This window comes from Bidens hawaiensis, unplaced genomic scaffold, assembly GCF_021521415.1.
Source record: "Bidens hawaiensis isolate Kalapana, Puna unplaced genomic scaffold, B.hawaiensis_p1.1 tig00024229_1, whole genome shotgun sequence".
NCBI classification, from domain to species: Eukaryota; Viridiplantae; Streptophyta; class Magnoliopsida; order Asterales; family Asteraceae; genus Bidens; species Bidens hawaiensis.
The window spans coordinates 126002-138316 of NW_027493807.1; the positions used below are offsets into that span (position 1 = coordinate 126002).

The following is a 12315-nucleotide window of genomic DNA, read 5'->3' on the forward strand; positions in this document are numbered from 1 at the left end:
TATTCAAAAATTTTAATAAAAAAATAATAACTCACAATATAAATCAAAAACGCAAAAACTAAAATAACAAAAATGTCTCTCACGTCGTCCTCATTCATTAAAAAAAACGCAGTTTCGTGTCGGTTCAGGTTCAGTTTTTTTGTTTGTTCATTTTTGCTTTTTTTCGTTTCGGTATCTATTCGGTTTCAATGTTTTCGGTTTTTGTTCGGTTTCGATTTCTCGGTTTTATTCGGTTTAGGATGGGTATGGGTCAAGATGGATAAAGTTAACCCATCTTGAACCAAGTAAAGGTTAATATATAAAGGGTTTCAAAAACCACTCAAAAAAATATTCAAAAAAATTAATAAAAAAATAATAACTCAAAATATAAATCGAAAATGCAAAAAGTAAAATAACTAAAACGTTTCACTGGTCTTCCTCGTTCAAAATAAAAAAACTCAGTTTTTTCTCGGTTCAGGTTCGGTTTTTTTAGTTTTTATTTTCGCTTCGGTTTTGCTTTTTTTTTTCATTTCGGTCAGTTTCGGTATATGTTCGGTTTCAATGATTTCGATTTCGATTTCTCGGTTTCTATTCGGTTCCGTGGGTTTTGTTTGAAATAAAATTGGATAAAGCTTGTTTTAGTCCATTCTATCCCATAAGCAAACCCATTCTAACCTATAACCAAAAGTCACTAGTATTTTCCCAACCCATCTTGACCCTATTGTAAAATTCTTTTGATCCATCCTGACCCATCTCAATTTTAAAAGTTATCCAAATTGACCCAAAACAACCCATTTGGGTTTGTTTTGCCACCCTTAGTTTAAATACAAGAGGTAATTAATAAGAAAAAGAAATAAATACAAATCTAGACTTATCCCTAAACAACCAATAAAAGGATAAAGATAAATATAAGAAATAGTAATACGAATCAAATCAAACTCTGTAGAAAATGATAGTGCAAGATTGGTAAGCGACAAAGCAGTTTCAATACCCTTAGGTGACCACTCACTTCACCCTAAGTATTTATAGTTATTAGAGAAGACGAGGCACTCATATGGGTAAGGTGCATGGGTTCTAAATCACATGGCACCCCCCCCCCCTATGTGGGTAAAGTGCATGGCTTTATTCATGGCAAATGTTTGCCATATAAAATTGATTCATTGTTGACCATTAAAGAATTAAAATGAATAAATAAAGTTCCAGGGTACTTGTGGGTAAGCATTGCTTGTAATTTTGTGGTTTGTGGGTAATTAAGGGTAGAAATTAGATGGCAGTACATAATTGATCAGTGCATGGGTAATACCCAGAGGCGGATGCAGCTCATAACTGCCCCTCAACTTTTCGTCGGTAGTGTAAATATTTTTGGGTCATTTTCGTATTTTGCTACCCCTGAAAAAATATTATGTTACCCCTATTTGTTTAAAGACCAACAAATTTAAAAGTTCAAAAAAAAAATAAATAAATAAAGCCCAAACACATTTATAGTCCAAAGTAAATAAAAATCATAAACATTTTTCTTTTGTTTGAACGAGAAACATTAAACAGAAATAGACTCAAACAAAAACAGTCTTAACAGAATCATTATTTTTATTAGTTCAAATCAAATAAAGCCCAAAACAAATAGAAACCATTAATCTTTTTTTTTTTAACGAAAAACATCAAACAGAAACATGCTCAACAGAATCATCATTTTGAGGTTGAAATTTTTAATACGGTTTTGGATTTGCAAATTAAAGAAACTTGGAAATAGATTTAGTGAGGTCTCAACTAGTTTGTTAGAAAATATGTCAGCTTTGAATATTGATATTTGTTTTCCAAGTTTGACATATCTAAGATAGTGACAGTTTCAAAAATGCATCCGAATGATTTTATTAATGAAGAAAGATGGTGTATTGCGGTGCTGGTACTACCTTTTATCATACTTTAAAGGAAAATGATAAATTTACAAAATTGGGTGAATGTATGACCTTGATCCAGTAATGGCGGGAACTAGAAAGCACACCACTTTTCCTTTGGTTTATCAAATATTGAAGCTAGCGTTGGTTTAACCAATCGAACCACAACCTTTGAAATATGTTTTTCTAAAATGAAGCTTATCAATACGGGTTTGCGCAAGCGAATGGGTGATGATTGTTTGAACAATGCTAATTTGTACAGTCGAAGGAGAAGCATTTGATAAAAAAAAAAGAACAGGGTGTGGCTCGATTTCAAGCTTTGAAAAACTGAATAGGAGAAATTTGCACCCTATATGTTTAAACATATTTACTATCGTGTTTTTGTTTTTGTTTCGTTTAATTTATATGAAATACGATAAAAAGAATTTAAACGTGGTAATATCCATGAGTTTCCGTTCCTCGTTAGAATAATTGTGGAAAGTGAAAGATAACAACTTTTAAGAAGATATTCTTATGTTGATTTGCTACAAGTTTTGGTTACTGAAGAGTCGGTTTATAGCTTACTCGTGGGACTCTTTTGTCTTAACTTTTTATAAATACCAACTGCAATCTCCCGGCTACCACTACGCTCTGTGATCTGTTTCTCAAGCTTTGTCCTCATAATCTCGATAGCTAACCCTGTAAATCTCTTCATTTCAGGTATTCACTGTGTGCTTCGTTACTTCAGTGCTGTGCTTATATAGTTATATTAATTTGTATTCAAGTCGCAATATTATCCATGAATTTATATGTATTATTATGATTTATAAGCAGTTTAACTATTTAGTTATCAGATTTGTAGATTGTGTAATGAAATGATAAAAATTTATAGTCTCCATACTTATTGTTTTATAAATTACATTTAGATTTAACAACTATTGATGGGCGAAACAGCAGTTGATCCAAATCTGATCACTTCTAGTTTGCTTTTGATCAATGCTACAGTTTGAATAATGGGAGGATGTTCGTGTGAGGACGGCTGTGAGTTTGTTTCTCCCCGAACGGTTGTTTTGGTTGGTAAAACCAGTAATGGGAAAAGTGCTACTGGGAATAGCTTACTTGGAATGAAGTGTCTTCAATCAAAGAGAAGTTCATCCGGTGTTACAATTTCATCTGAGTTGCAGACGACCACGCTCGGAGACGGTCAAATGCTTAATGTGATTGATACTCCAGGTATTATAATTTTATTTACATAAGTTACTTTTCATGTTTCTATGGTTTTGTTTACACGTTTTGTTTCGACTGCTAAAACCGACATTATTTTAGGGTTGTTTGATCCATCTCTTGCTTTTGAGTTTATTGGGAAGGAGATTGTCAAATGCATCAGCATGGCTCAGGATGGCATAGATGCATTTCTAGTTGTCGTTTCAACCTTCAGTCGATTTTCTGAGGAAGAACAAAAATATATGATTACATGATATTAGTTTTCACTGGTGGTGATGAGTTTGAGGATGATAACCAGACGCTGGAAGAGTTCTTATGCAGCTCTCCTGAATCGTTGAAGGTGGTATATAAGTTGGTCTTTTGTATTTAATATCTGCATGTTGTATTTGTGATGTTATTAATTGCATCATCTTTAGTTACGGGATCTTAGAGACCCTTTAGTGTTTTTATTAACATATAGTAATCGTTATTGTTTTAGGAAATTATTAGCCTGTGTGGGAATCGTTATGTGCTTTTTGATAACAAGACGAAAGATGAAATTAAGAGATTGAATCAAGTGAAGGAACTTCTTTCTTTGGTAAGCATGGTGTCTTCAAGGAATGGTGGAAACCCCTATACTAATGAGATCTTTAGTGAAATTAAGGTGAAACTTATTTTAGTTTTATTCTTATCATTTAAAGTATATACTGTTGCAAATTATGACAGCTGTTATATTTAGTCACATGTTAGAATACTCCAAGTTGGTAGTCAAACTCAAGCTGATAGTTTAGTAGTTAAATTTAGTTACTTTGTTAATCTGCAAGCTTATTGAATTTTTTGCATGGTTAGATGCTTGACAAAATCACCATGACTTTTAGGTAATTTTGATATTCTGTAGTAGAGTTAGGATGTGGCAAGGGGTGCGATTCTTCATGTAAACCACACTTGTGAGTGCATCTTTTCTGAAAACCTACCATCTCATGTAAACCAATGCGGGGTGCGACTTTCAATCGATTAACAAAACCATTTCTACAACGAACTGTTGAAAGTTGCACTCTATTGCGATTTAGCTTTTTGCGTATTTTAAAAGCTGTACTTCCATACCGGTCAAGAATCACACTCTCTTTGCGACTTACTTATTTCTACAACAGATTAACAATACCACCTGGAAATCATGGTTGTTCTATTAAACTACCTAAGCATGCAAAATTAATATGTATGCTGTGTGTCATTTTGCATAAAAAATGTGAATGCTGCATCACGAATTCTCTCATAATCTTTCTTTTAGGTTTCTTGGAAGTTTAACGCCAACCGTATATGCTTTACAGAATCAGACTAAGGAACTTAAAGAACAAGGTATATCGGTGGATGACAAGAGATTCAGGCACATACATGAATCAGTACGGATCTTTACATAATTTTGGAAAATTAATTACCTTAGACCCTTAGCTCATATGACGACTATTTTTAAACGTTTAATGGTAAATTAACATTGGGCAAATGCTATATTATTGTTCTACAGATTGAATCAAAGCTCAAGGAAACAACTTTGAAACTTGAACAACAATTGGCAGAACAGCAGGAGGCTCATGTGAAGGCAGAAAAGAAAGCGAAAGATGATAAGAAAAAACAAGATGAAGATATACGGAAGCTTAAAGAAAAGCTAGAGAAGGCTGAGAAGAAGAATAAGGAGCCCCCACAGAAAAAGGACGAGATGCAGGGTAAGAAAGAGCAGGTGGCGCGTGCTAAGACAAAAAAGAAAGCGGAAACTGCCAAGAAACCAGAAGAGGTTAAGAGCTTCCACCGCAAAAGATAGAGCAGGCGGCTATGGAAGCGAAGAAAGAAAAGGCTGCAAAGAAACCAGAAGAGGAGATAAAAACGCTTAAAGAGAAGTTACAGAAAGCGGAGAAGAAGTACAAGGAGCTCCAGAAGCAAAAGGACGACGAGCTGCGGAGGAAGGAAGAGCATTGGCGGCAAAGAGAGGCAGATCTTCGTAGGGCTGGAGTGGGTTGTTTTATGATGTGACGTACACATGCTAGCCTTTGAATCGGTACTAAGCTATGTTTCTTTCTTAATGAGATAATGAAATTGTGACGAATTAATGATCAAACATTGGTTTCATATTTGCATGATGGATACATTGGTTAAGTTTTTGATGCATAGTCTTTATTATTTGACACAGTTTTTTTCTTTTTTTGTTCTTTTGTTTCTATTTTTGATAATTGTGGTGTGTGACAATTAGCCGACTAAATCCACACTTAAGTATATAAACATATTAATTCGAATATTTTTAATTAATATCTGGGGAAGATTCATGCAGCAAATCATGTCTTTATATTAGGCATTAGTCTAAAATTAATCTATCATTGATAGTACAAAATCATCTCCTTGATTTTAGTCTATGGTTGTATTATATATTGTAACCTCTTTATCAATAATATTATTGTTTATTGGATTACATCGAAACAGAAGGCAAGCAGGCAACAAGCTGCGCTGCTACCCCTTTTTGAATCGCAAAACCCAATCTTTTAAAAATTATATTTGTTGATCTTGGAGTCATAACATTACTATGCATGACCCGCTGAACACGGGTAAGTAGCTCCACAGCTTCAGGCACGAGGAAACCAAAAGTGTCAAAATCAAAAGAAATAAATATTCACTTTGAAATTTCAAATATTATCTTATTCTCTTAATGGTATCACAGCCAAGCGATTCACAAACTCATCGCCAACACCTAATTTTTTTCCCCTCACCTGCCACTATAACTCTTTTACGTTGACCACCCCTTTAAGCTTTTCACATACAGCCACTACCACACCTCTCTTCCTTCCTAATTATCTTGTTTCACCAATATGGCTAACACAAACGAAACCTCACCAAGCACAAATCCATCATCTAACGTTGCTCGCCCCTTTCTTGGCAAATGTCAATGGTATCACACCAAAGGCCATACCCTCACTACTTGCCCTACTTTCAGGAAATTATTACCACGTGTTACTGTACCTCCCTTCAACCGCAATCCTACAACAAAAACTCCACCGCAAGCAAATATATATGATGGCTATGCAAAATAACTCTACAGCAAAATGGTTTATGAACAGTGGAGCCACCCATCACGTAACTAATGACTTAAATGCATTGGCCAACCACGCACCGTACGATGGAACCGAGGAGCTCATCATTGGTGATAGTTCGTCTCTTAAAATCACTCATATTGGTTCACTTCCTATACATACACAAAACACTACTCTCATACTAAAAAATGTTCTTTGCGTTCCTTCCATCTCTAGAAATATTATTTCAATTTCTCGTCTATCTTATGACAATAATGTTCTAGTTCAGTTTTTTCATTATACTTTTTTTATCAAGGATCCAAGTTCGAATCGCCTACTCCTTGAAGAAAAAGCTACCCATGGGATTTATGAACTTCGTTCTGCTTCCCACCATCCTCCGTCTACCTTCACAATTCACAAGGCTACTTCAAAGTTTTGGCATCATAGGTTGGGACACCCAAATACTAAGATACTAAAATATTTATCTTCCTTTGTTGATTGCATTTCTCATTCTAACAATGATTGCAACTCTTGTCACATTAACAAAAGTCATAAATTGCCATTTCATAAATCTACTTTACATTCAAATGCACCGTTACAATTAATCTTTTCGGATGTATGGTCATCACCAATCACCTCCATTGATGGTTACAAGTATTACATTATTTTTGTAGACCATTTTACCAAATATACATGGCTATACCCACTTAAAAATAAATCTGATTCTTTATCTACATTCATTCGTTTTCAAACTTTAGTTGAGAACTTTTTTCAAACAACTATAAAACAATTGTTCTCCGACAACGGCAGTGAATATATAAAACTCTATTCTCACCTTCAATCTCGAGGTATATCTCATCTTACCTCACCACCTCATACTCCCGAACACAATGGGTATGCCAAACGTAGACACCGTCACCTAGTTGAAACCAGCTTATCTTTACTTACCCATGCAAAAATGCCTACCACCTATTGGCCTTTTGCCTTAACTACAACCGCTCACCTTATCAATAGACTACCCACACCCACTTTACAAAATACTTCCCCTTTCCATAAACTATTCAATAAACAACCGACTTACGAAAAATTACGAAGCTTTGGTTGCCTTTGCTTCCCTTGGTTACGACCATACTCCCCACATAAACTATATCCTAAATCCAAACCGTGCATATTCGTAGGATATTCCTCTTCTCAAAGTGCTTACTATGCACTTGATCCCATCTCAAATAAAATTCACACCTCTAGACATGTTCAATTCATTGAAAACCAATTTCCATATGAAGAGATTACCAACACTCAAGTTTCCCCACAATATGCCATAGAGTGGCTTCCAATTACAATTCCAATCATTACATCTTTCACAGAAAGTGCTTCTAACCAAGTAAGCCAAATTCAAGAATCCAACCCATCTAGCCTAAACAATCCATCTACGGATTCTTCTACCTCCGTGGATATTTCTAGTCCATCAAGCCCAAATATAGAAACACACACAACTCCTTTAGGATCAGAATTTAATCCTAGCCCACCCAACCATAACACCCATAATTCATCTAGTTTACCATCTGGCCCAACAACTTCCAGCCCACACAAATCTGATACAAACATTCCAACCGATTCAGACACTTCTGTTACACCTACTGACACAAATACTCAAACACAACCCCCTATACCCCAAGTCCCTGTTACCGAACCACAAAATTCAAACACCACCCAACTACCTCAAACCTGTATCCGTAAACCCAACCCACGTTATCATAATCCTACCTTTCAATTAAATAGCGCCATCAACGGTCCAATTACCGAACCTTCAACCATTACCCAAGCTTTAAAACATCCTCTTTGGAGAAATTCTATGACGGAAGAATACGAGGCTTTAATGAAAAATAATACTTGGACACTTGTTCCCTCCAACCATGCTTCAAATCTTGTTGGTTCTAAAGGGGTCTTCCGCACCAAGTATAAACCTGACGGCTCCGTTGACCGTCTTAAGGCTCACCTTGTAGCAAAAGGTTTTCACCAACGCCCGAGAATTGATTATACCGAAACATTTAGCCCGGTCGTCAAACCGGCAACTCTTCGTCTTATTCTTTCCTTAGCCGTATCGTAAAATTGGACGCTTCGTCAACTAGACATAAATAATGCCTTCCTACAAGGCACATTGTCTTAAAATGTATACATGGCTCAACCACCAAGTTTCATAAACACATATTTTCCAACACATATATGCATGCTAAATAAAGCTATATATGGACTTCTACTAGCATCACGTGCTTGGTATGAAGAACTAAAAACTCACCTCAATCACAAAGGTTTCAAACCTACCATCTCGGATCCTTCCTTGTTCATGCGAAGTTCCGGTTCCTCTTCCATCTACATCTTGGTCTATGTTGATGATATCATCATTACCTAACCAAATCCTCAACACATTAACTCGTTCATTTCTTCCCTTGCCACCAAATTCTCTCTTAAGGATCTCGGCACCCTATCTTACTTTCTTGGTGTTGAAGTTCTCCCACATTCTCATGGCATCTTACTCTCCCAAACCAAATATATCCATAACATTCTTCAATGAGCCAATATGAGTGAATGCAAGCCGATGACAACACCAATTACTTGCTCTGAGCCCATCACACTCCATAGTGGAAAACCTATTCCATCACCCACAGAATATAAAGCCTTGGTTGGTGCTCTACAGTATCTCTCTCTTACACGGTCTGACGTGGCATTCACAGTCAACAAGCTATCACAGTTTATGCATGCTCCCACCACTACTCATTGGAATGCCCTTAAAAGTCTACTACATTATCTTCACGAGTTGATAAACAAAGGTATTCTACTTCGCTACAAATCACCGTTACAACTTCATGCTTTTACAGATGCAGATTGGGTAGGAGACAAAGATAACTATCGCAGCACAACAGGTTATATTGTCTACCTAGGGTCTAATCCAATCGCATGGAGCTCCAAAAGACGACCCACCATAGCTCGCTCCTCAACTGAAGCCGAATTTCGGGCTATTGCATCTACAACTACAGAAGTTGTATGGTTAAAATCTCTCTTACATGAGCTTGGATTCAAGTCTACAATCACCCCAACCATTTTTTATGATAACCTAAGTGCCACACAATATTCTGCCAATCCCATTTTTCACTCTCGTATGAAGCACCTTGCACTTGATTTCAACTTCGTACACGAAAAAGTGTATGAACAATCTATTCGGGTTACACACATTGCCGGGGACGATCAGTTAGTCGATGCTCTTACAAAGCCTACTCCACATTCACGATTTCATCTTTTAATGACCAAGATTGGATTAACTCCGAGACCGTCCATCTTGCGGGGGCATATTAATACTTAAGATATAAACATATTAATTCAAATATTTTGAATTAATATCCAACCAAGATTCATGCAGCAAATCATGTCTTTATATTAGGCATTAGTCTAAAATTAATGCTCGTTAACTCGGCCCAGCCCAAGTGTTTATTTTTATTTATAAATAAGATTGTTAGGTTTGTTAAGTCAGTTGATTGTTTTTAATAAAGAATTTGTAAGCTTTAAGCTTTGTTTACCGAATCATTCGGTTCAAATCGTTTGAATGGAATCATTGTGTTCTTGAGCCATTTAATTGCTAATCGAAACCGCATCAGTTACTCCCCGTCTTTGAAAAAAACTCGTCCTTGAGTTTTTCCTCCGGGGTCGAATGGGACATCAACCTGATTCCAAGTTATTATTATCATCACGAGTTGCCCAAATAGTTCAACTTTATAAATCGTCTCACCCAACTTGAGACATGTACTGTTTGGGTCGAAAGGAGCATTAAATCGTTTCTTGTTCAGCAGCAATTCAAAAACCGATCCACTTTTTACATGCACTATAGCCGCTTCACCATGTGTAACCCCGTTTCCATATATGTGATTGGAGTCTTCATTGGTAATAAATGACTTTCCACATGGGTTATCGTAAACCATACTAACAACTTTGGAAACCCCAATAATTTCTACGTTTTTAAATTTTGAATTAATAGGATAAGCCAAATTTTGCAACTTACTATTGATGTTTCCCAAGATTTTTGGCAACATGACTGGGAATTCCAAAACAGGCTCATCACCTCCGGTAAACACATTGCCACCCGTAGCCACCTTATCACCTCCATTGATAAGGGCTGTATCTTTTAGAAACTCCTTAAAGAAAACAACAGACATTGTAACACAATCCGTCATCGCCCTATTACGCGACTTTCCATTCACGCCTTTGGTGTCCGTCGATTCACAACGATCGGCCCTAGACAAAAAAATCAGTCCCGACAAATGGTTTTCCCCACTTAATATCATCTTCCTCGTCCCCGTATTCGTCAAACACGCGTGGCGAATCATAGATAAAATCACCATTAAAAGGATACTCCCTATCGTATCAGTACGTCTCTGTGATTTTTCCGGCCCCAGGGGACTTTACTCGACCCATTCCCCAGTCTCCCGCGCTGCTCAAGTAAGTGTGCGACTCCGTATGAGGACCTCCTTCCCTTCTGCCCACTCTCCGTTCACGGTTAGCTCATCCATAACCGGTGCTTCCGGTTCCGTTTCCTTCCATGTCGATGATGCTTCAAGATCTCGGATTCGCTGGCGAAGCCTTTTGATCTCTTGTTGTATTTCAAGATTTTTGACTCGTTTCCGGAGTCTCTTAATCTTGAGATCCCATGGGCCGGGATAAACTCCATCGTTGCCTCGGTCGGCGATTCTGCTAGTAGGACGTCGATTTTCTTCACGGGCACGTGAACCACCAATGCTCTTGTCGATGCCTCGGTCGGCGACTCTTCGACCAAGAAAACACTCGCCTTCACGTAGAGCCATTTGAACAACCATGAGCTCTGATACCAACTGATGCGGTTTCGACTAGCAATCAAATGGCTCAAGAACACAATGATTCCATTCAAACGATTCTAACTGAATGATTCGGTAAACAAAGCTTAAAGCTTACAAATTCTTTATTAAAAACAATCAACTGACTTAACAAACCTAACAATCTTATTTATAAATAAAAATAAACACTTGGGCCGGGCCGAGTTAACGGGCCGGATGCTCCTGCATCATAATGTATCAATGATAGTACAAAATCATCTTCTTGATTTTAGTCTATGGTTGTATTATATATTGTAACCTCCTTATCAATAATATTCACTTTGAAATTTCAAATATTATCTTATTCTAAAGGTTGAACCTTTAACATAGTTCGTTTAATGCCAAATGTTTGTGGTCTGCACCATGTAGTTAAAGAGAAGACGCTAAATTATGAAAATAAATTTCAAATAGAGGGTGTCGTGCATGTTTATGGAGTTGTTTGGCATATCTTATGCGTTTCAAAAGCCATTTCCAACTTTATTTTCTAAATAAGTACTTTTCTATCTTCTAAAATTAAGCAAGCGTCCTTCAAACACTATATTAGCTTGTTATATTTTAATATACACAATAAGTTACTTAGATACATTAATCCAAACTAATAAGTTCGCAAGGTTTGCGTTAATGAACCTGAAGAATTCACCCATGATATTTTAGATTAGATATCTAAGAAATATAACCTGATAAAAATAAGAACTAACACTCATGAGCAATTTTGTACCGGTATAGACACGTGTATTCATTTTTCATGCTTTTGGTATTGATACCATTCAGTTTTCATTTTTTTCTATCTTTATTGGTACCGGTACCGACCAGTAGCAAACCGACACGATATTTGTTTAAACTTTCACTTGTTTAGGTACTGGCAATTTTCTGTATCGTACCAATCTCATCTCTACATACTCCTACCTAATCTATACATTTGAATTTACATAATGACAGACTTGCGTGGACCAAGTATGTATAAAATATAAAGATAAAGATAAGGAATCAATGTGAGTGTTCTAATCCATAATAATTGGCTAGCTAACGTGTAATCGCAAGCCGTATTGAGTGTTCAACGCGAAACTCAAACTTGAGAGAAGTAAATGCGAAAATGACAAGCCTTTGATTAATAGACCATATCTTATTATCTTGATCAACAATATATTAAGTTTTTTAAAAAAGATAAAAGTTCAGCTATAAAAGACTATTTTAAAAGAAAATAAAATCAAAATTTAACAGTTTCATATACAACTAAAATACTTTTATAAAAAATACTAGTTATTATTCAAAATGCATAAACAAAATAAACTTAATAAAATTATTTTA

At 36.2% G+C, this 12315-nt stretch overlaps 1 pseudogene; it reads left to right on the top strand.

Annotated features, from left to right (window-relative positions):
- The first annotated feature begins 2866 nt into the window (after positions 1-2866).
- LOC143568784 (immune-associated nucleotide-binding protein 9-like) lies at positions 2867-4872 on the top strand (annotated as a pseudogene).
- The last annotated feature ends 7443 nt before the right edge of the window (positions 4873-12315 follow it).